The sequence below is a fragment of the Carlito syrichta genome, unplaced genomic scaffold (genome assembly GCF_000164805.1).
Source record: "Carlito syrichta isolate Samal-C Ts95f unplaced genomic scaffold, Tarsius_syrichta-2.0.1 Scaffold303367, whole genome shotgun sequence".
NCBI classification, from domain to species: Eukaryota; Metazoa; Chordata; class Mammalia; order Primates; family Tarsiidae; genus Carlito; species Carlito syrichta.
In genome coordinates this window covers 210,002-217,529 of record NW_007247463.1, presented here as the reverse complement: position 1 = coordinate 217,529, position 7,528 = coordinate 210,002, and the positions used below count along the sequence as shown (strand labels likewise).

At 48.6% G+C, this 7,528-nt stretch overlaps 1 pseudogene; it reads right to left on the bottom strand.

The window, feature by feature from the left end:
• LOC103260856 overlaps positions 1–2,826 on the bottom strand; it is a 21,223-nt pseudogene extending 18,397 nt beyond the window's left edge.
• Between the last annotated feature and the right edge of the window lie 4,702 nt (positions 2,827–7,528).

Genomic DNA, 7,528 nt, shown 5'->3' with positions numbered 1-7,528 from the left:
CCGGGAGCAGCCACTGCACTCCAGTCTGGGTGACAGAGTGAGACTCCACCTCAAAAAAAAGGATGTTGGTGACTTTAACAAAGGGTAGTTTTGCCATGGCTGAAGCAAATTGGGATTGTAGTTAGAAGTGGAGACCAGAACCACAGAAGATGAAAGCCTTACAAATAAATAGAAAGCATCTAGCCAAATCACTTCATTTTACAAAAGAGAAGTCAAAATCACAACAACTAACTCGTTCATATCCCTTATCTCTCCTGTATCTTTAACTTCTCCCTTTTTTTTTTTTGAGTTGGAGTCTCACTCTGTCGCCTAGACTGGAGTGCAGTGGCCGCTCCCGGCCACTGGAACCTCGACCTGCTCGGCTCTGGCAATCCTTCCGCCTCAGTCTTTCAAGTAGTAGGATCTACAGGTGCACACTACCACGCCCAGCTAATTTTGTTATTTATTGTAGAGATGAAGTCTTGCCAAGTTGCCCAGGCGGGTCTACGAACCCGCGGGCTCAGGCCATTCACTCACCTCGGCCTCCCAAAGCACAGGATTATAGGCTGAGCCACCGAGCCCGGCAACCTCTCCCCTTTACTAATACTTCCCATCAGCTTTCAGTCATGCACAAACAAAAAAGATGCTCCCTCAACCTGCCAACGCCCTGGAGTCACTTACTGCCTTGTAAATATCTTCTTTTCCCCACCAACAGGAAGGGAATTTTCAGAGATGTCTATACTTGCCATCTGCATTACTTTACAATTCTTTAAATCTTTGTTTCTCAGCAGCATTCACATCTGTTGGCCATTTTCTCCTTCTTGAAAAGGTTTCTTTGGGAATGGAGCACCATGGAGAAAATTATTTGATCACAGAATTCAACCATCCAAGAGATGAAATACAATGACTGGTAGTTAGCATTGAATGCATTTAAATAAAGAGCAAACACCGAACAACCATGGGGAATATGTCTACAATCCTTGGCAATTTACTGTGGATAAAAGATCCCACCTGGGCAGCGAGACCTCATCTCTGCAATAAATCAAAAAATCAGCCGGGCGTGGTAGCGCATGCCTGTAATTCCGGCTACTCGGAAGGCTGAGGCAGAAGGATCGCCGGAGCCCAGCAGGTCGAGGCTGTGGTGGCCGGGAGCGGCCACTGCACTCCAGTCTGGGCAAAGAGTGAGACTCCAACTCAAAAAAAAAAAAAAGATACCAAATTCTGTAAAATATTTAAGATGGTTTATTCTGAGCCAAATGTGAGTGACCTTAGGCCCGTGACTCTGTCCCCAGGAGTCCTGAGAATGTCTGCCCATCGTGTTTGAATGAGAGCTTAGTTACATACGTCTTAGAGGAAATAAAGTTACAAGAAACCATCAGTCACATGCGAGATTTACAATGGTTCGGTCCAAGGAAGGTGAGACATTTCCTAGTAAGAGCCCATAGGTTATAGGTGGATTCAAAGATTTTCCGATTGACAATTAGCATAGGGTTCTCTAAAGAATTTTGAAAGAAGTTGAGGAATAATAAGAGAGCCAAGTTTCTTGATATGTAGGTGAAGCTTCAGAGGAGACCAAGACTTCAGAGAGAACAGGTAAGTGTCTTAAAAGGTGCCCAGAGTCTCCAAAAAACAGTTTTACAGGGTCTTAAAATACTTTGATTTTCCCTTCTGGATCTGTTATGTGATGTTATGCCAAAGCCAGGCTGGAAAGCAAACCCCATTAAATGTTTAAAAAGCCCATCTCTCCAGGCCCCTTAGTAAGGGATTTGGCAAGGTAAAGAATAAAGATAAGAGTTTAGTCATCTTTACTAAATAATAAAATAATTGGAAATATTTTGGAAGAAGAGCAAGATGGGAGAAGTACTCATTTCCTCGTCTTTTTTTCTTAGTAGAAAATAAGTAAACACTGTCTACAAATGAGAACGTGAGGTGAACAATGGGGACAGTTGAGAGACACTAGAGTGAGCTGGTGTTGACTCATCTGATTGCTGTCTTGTGAAAATGTGGGCCAAAGTGATTCTGATGAGTCATCAGATTTAGAGTCCTGGTTGGTGATTCTAGATGACCTGAGAGCCACTGAAGGATTTTAGGCAGGGGGATGACATATAGGGGCTGAATTTTTAATAAATTCCCATGCCTGAGGTGATACTAGCCTCCGGGATTTGGGGAGAACAGGAAGAGAACGAGACAGTGGCACGATAACCAGTTAGGAGCAGTAGACCAGTTGTCTAGGTGAGAAGGGGCGGGCTGGAAGGTGTAGATATGGGATTAAAGAGAAGTCCAGGAAGATTCCCAGGGTCCAGCTGAGCCGGCCAGGTGGTGCTAGCAAATGACACAAAGAGCACAGGCTGAGATAGATATGTGACTGAGAAAATGTGACAAAATGATAATAATCGGGGTGATGGGTGAAGGACACCCACACACATATACGCTTTTGAAGGAAAGTTGATGTGGTCAATTTCGGGTTCATAAAATGTTTCAAGAGTGAACCCAAAAAACTCTTCCATATCCTTCATCTTTATTCCCCAATCATCAACACTTTATCATATCTCCTTGGTCACATATCTATCATCAAGTCAACTTACTTTTTGATGCATTTCAAATTAAGTTACTGTCATCAGTACACTCTACCCAAAACAATTCAAAACACAAATGATTAACCACAGCCCATATTTATTTTTTATTTTGATGTAAAATTTGCATAGAGTGAAGTGTTTGCGGAGTTTTAACAGATATATAAATGCTTGTCAAGATATAGAGTATTTCCAGCACTCCAGAACATTCCCTAAAGTCTGTTCCCATGGCTGTTTCTACTCTACCTGGAAGGTCAGAGACACGTGACCCCATTCCGGGACACTCAAGGTATAGACTACCCTGGGTCAACATCTCTGGACTCACTGCCTATCAAGGGGGTCTTAAGCCTTAGCTAGCTTCTGCAGCAAGGAGAGAGTCCCATAGAGGGCAGACAAGGGCATCTTGGCTTCTAGATCCGACATTGATCTGGGGCTATGGAGCTCCATCTTCAGGCCGCATTCCTCCAACAGGTCATAGGTGATGGCCAAACTGTCACCCCGGAGTGGAGCGAGGAGCTCTCCTGGGAGTGTGAAGGGAATCCTCCCGGGATTTTTGAAGTTGGGCTCTAGGATGCGCCTTACCTAGAAGGGTGATCAGATTGTACAGACCAGCCTTTGGGATCAGGAAGAGAAATCGTCCACCCCAATAGCCAAAAGCCATGCAGGATAACAGAAGGAACACAAGCTTTGGGGTTAAGAGGACCTGGAGTAACATGTTGGTCCTGTCCTACGATCAGTGGGATCCAAGTATTAGCAATCAGGAAGCGTTGGTATCTACAAAATGATGAAAATAAAACTTCCCTTGCAGAATGGTGGTATTTTGATTTCTAGTTGGATAGGCACGTGTGTGTGTATATGTATATACAAGTCAACACAAGTATTTATACCGGGGGTGCCAAAAATATATATGCACATTTTAAGAGATGTTATCAGCCGGGCGCAGTGGCTCAAGCCTGTAATCTCAGCACTTTGGGAGGCTGAGGCGAGAGGATTAAGCCCAGGGGTTCAAGATTAACCTGGACAACTTGGCGAGACCTCGTCTCTACAATAAATCAAAAAATTAGGCAGGCATGGGAACATGTGCCTATAGTTCCAGCTACTTGGAAGGCTGAGGCAGAAGGATCACCTGAGCCCAGCAGGTGGAGGCCGCAGTGGCCATGAGCGTGCCGCTGAACTCCAGCCTGGGCAACTAAGTGAGACTCCAACACACACACAAAAAAGAGAGAGAGATGTTATCCATGTATTATTTTTCAAAGTGGAATTGAATTGCCATAGCAATAAGTAGTACAACGTTCGCTAAAAGATGGCATTCATCAAATGAATGCTAGCGTCCCCATGTGACAGGCAGGACAGCCAAAGAAAATGGCAGAAGCATGGTTGTCATTCAAGGAGCGCAAGACCATTCTGAAATGGTATTTGAAATTTGAGAACATTGTGGAAGTCCAACGACAATGGAGGTGTCTGTATGCAACAGAACCTCCAACAACATGCCTAACAATTACACGCATTCGTGATACATCAGAGACGCGTGGTCGTGTGTGTGTGTGTGTGTGTGTGTGTGTGACACGAGGGAAGATCCAGGAGGCCTCAAACAGCAAAAGTCCTGCTTCTTCTGCTGTGGAGTTGGAACAGTTTACACGCTCACCAGGGAAATCCATCGAAAATGCGCACCTCTTGTAACTGCAGAAGTCGGACATGACATGTGTTCATCTTTTGTTCTGGATATATATATATGTATATATATATATACACACATATATATACATATATATATAATACAGTTTTTTCCTTTCTTAAAATGTGTATCAAAATTTTATATATATATATATATATATATATATACACACAATACAGATTTTCCTTTCTTAAAATGCGTATAAAAACTTTGTACACACACACACACACACACACACACAATACAGTTTTTTCCTTTCTTAAAATGTGTCTAAAAATTTTTGGCAGCCTCTGTATATGCAGATACGTAGAGAAAAAAAAACAGAGCAATTAGCAGATGGGGAGTGTGTGACGAAAGCAAGAATATTACTTACATCCCCTTCGACCTCAAAAACCTGCATTCCTTAGACCTGTTGGGATCTACCACAGGAGTTGCCATGGAAACCGAGACCTTCCTTGGGAGACTCAGACGCATCGGTCCTGCTCTCCAGAGGGAGACTGCAGCCAGGGATGTCCTAGGGACCACCTAGGATGGGGTCTCCCCCCTGGGTCTCCCCGCCCAACGTACACCTGCATTGTTTCCCTGTTCTCGGAATCCTTTGTCTCTGGTTCAAGTCCCCTGCACTTCTGGGCCCTGGGGAATGCTCACCAGCTCCCGGTGCGGGAGTAGGAGCCTCTTCTTCACGGACTGGGCCAGCAGGTCATGTTGGGCATCACTCAGCACTGAGGGAAGGGTGGGGGGCATATGAGGAGAGAGGGCGACCAAGAGTCCAGGCTTTGCTCTTCCGCCGTGAACAAGAGACCCCCTGAGAGAGGAACTCTGAGGCCAAGGAACGAAGCCCATTCAACTCAAAGGCAAGCTCCCTGCCCTGAGAAGTCCTCCTGCTCCTGAGAATGGTCTCAGGAGGCGACCATGGACCAGAGGAGGAAATTCTGAGGCTGGAGGCTGGACTCGCTCACCCCCAGTGATCTGTGATGAACACAGGCTGGTGACTTGGGGCCCTCAGACTCGTGTGTCATGGGACGAGCTGTCCCCGTGAGCCCTCCCGACCTCGAAGAGCTATGAAGTGAGGGTGAAAGCTCCCACTGCCTGAAGAGCTTCAGAGAGGTGGCATCTACCACAGCGCTTTCGGGGGTCTGGGGACGGAGCAGTGACTCTTCATCCTTGACTTGAATCATTCTTACCCATGATGGCCTCCAGGAGATAAAGAACGACGTGTGTTCCAGTAAACCCTGTGCGTCTTGATTCCTTTTGCAATTTATTTAGGATGGTGCCACCAGGGCCTTCCAAATGACCCGACCTGTCCAATTCCAGCTATAGGAGACAGGTATTACTGTTAATAATAATATTAATAATAACACGAATGTCATGCCACTTGCCTGTGTCTTCTGTATCTACAGGTGATGACCAAGGGGGGTGGGAAGTGAGGACTCTCTACCTCCCCCAGGGGATTCTGAGCAGCCTGGCTATGGGGGGGGCTGCACTCCCTGCCCTGGGCCTTGTCCTGGGGCTAGAGTCGCCAACCTCCACCGTCCATCTCATTCCCTGGGCACCTCGAGCATCCTCGCCTCCCCCCGGAAGCCCCCATCCATGTCTCTTGGTGGCCATATCTCCTACAACCCCATTTACAGTTTGGATCAGGCCTGGGCAGCTGTGGGGCCCTCACCATGTTCATCAGGTCCTGCAGAGCCCCTTGGTCTCCGAGCATGGCCTGGACACTCTGGAACACGATGTCTCGAACGTCCTCGGAGAGCTGGGCCAGTGCCTCCGATTCTCGGGAAACCTCCTCTTGCAGACACTTGAAATCTGCCCTCAGGCATCAACACCGACAAGAAAGCGGGAGATACTCTGATTAGAACATCTCAGAAGCACAGCTCATGGGCATTAGCGAGAGCCAATATCCTCTCAGCCCTGGCCAGAATTGTCGCTGCTAGTGGCATGGTTGAGCTCTGGCGATGGAGCCGTCCAAGAGGCTACAACGATGGACACTCCCGGACCTCTGAAGGGAGGGGACGGGGTGCAGGGAGCAGAGCGGGAGATTCTGGAAAGAGTCGTTGCGAGTGGAAGCGAAGGAACAAGTGGCCATTTCTAGGACATGTCAGGAAGAGTGTGAAATCCAGCACTGGGCTCTGGAGATGAAAACCATGGGTGCTCTGGGACAGTTTCCACTGGGAGGATCAAGTGAGGTTATGCCTGCCAGGCCCTTGGCGCGTAGGCGCTACCCTCACGACCAGCGGTTTTGCCTGAACCTCGATGTCTATGAAGACTAAACCGGCAGGTGAATGGCGGGGTCTCTGCTTTTCCCGGGAGGCGTCAGGTGGCCTCAGGGTGACTTGTTGTCAGCGAGAGGCCACTGGATTGGAAGCCCCAGGAGGCAGGAACTTCTGTCTGTCTGGTTCCCGGCCGTGCCTGCGATCGGCACTCCGCATGTTGCCTCTTGCCTGGTGTGTCTTCAGTAAGTGCTTGTTGCCGGTGTTCTCGGATGAATTCTTATTCAACAAGTGGGCCAGAACAAGGAGCACATTCGGAAGCAGGCCTCAGCTCCCTGCTGGCATGGAAACTCCCAGTCGGGGCGCTCAGCCCTGCAGTTTCCCACCCAGAAACCCCAAGCTTTCCTCCTAGTAAATAAACACTCACCTCGCCAAAGCGGTTCCTCTGTTCTTCCCGGAAGGAGAAAGAGAATCACGGGTCATCTTCCTTCCTTGCCCCCTGCATTTACTTCTGGGACACTGTGGGGGGCTCTGTCCTCCCACCACCTCCCTCGCTTGACGTCTTCCGGCCCCAACCCAGGCCAGGCCTCCACCTGCTCAGCCTTTGCAGTCCCTTCCCACTCTGTATGGCCAAGGGCCAGGCCCTAGGGCAGGGGGGCAGAGACAGGGACGATCATCCCTGCTTACCCAAGGTGCACAGATGGGATCCCACCTCCAGCAAACCCTCGCTCACCTATCCGGGGGACACGACCTCCGCCAACGAATGTTAGGAAGAGAAATTAAATCCCTCGCCAGAGGGTCTCGCAGACTGGGTTTCTCAGCCTTCCACCCCCACCTCCCCTGAGTCCCTCCTCCCCTGCCCTTGGCCCAGGAGGCCAGATCCCAAGGCCTTGTGTCCCGGCAGCCAGGGATGGGCTTCTGTGATTCGGAGTGGCCCTGGGAGGGGTCGGATTCCACTTCCCTGGCTCCATAATCACCCACTCACCTTCCCGAGTCGTTGAAGATGGGATGAAAAACACCTCTGGAAAGAGAAAGGAAATTGTTTACTCATCGAGTCAGTCTGCCCAGCCTGCCTCTTCCATTCCTCTTCC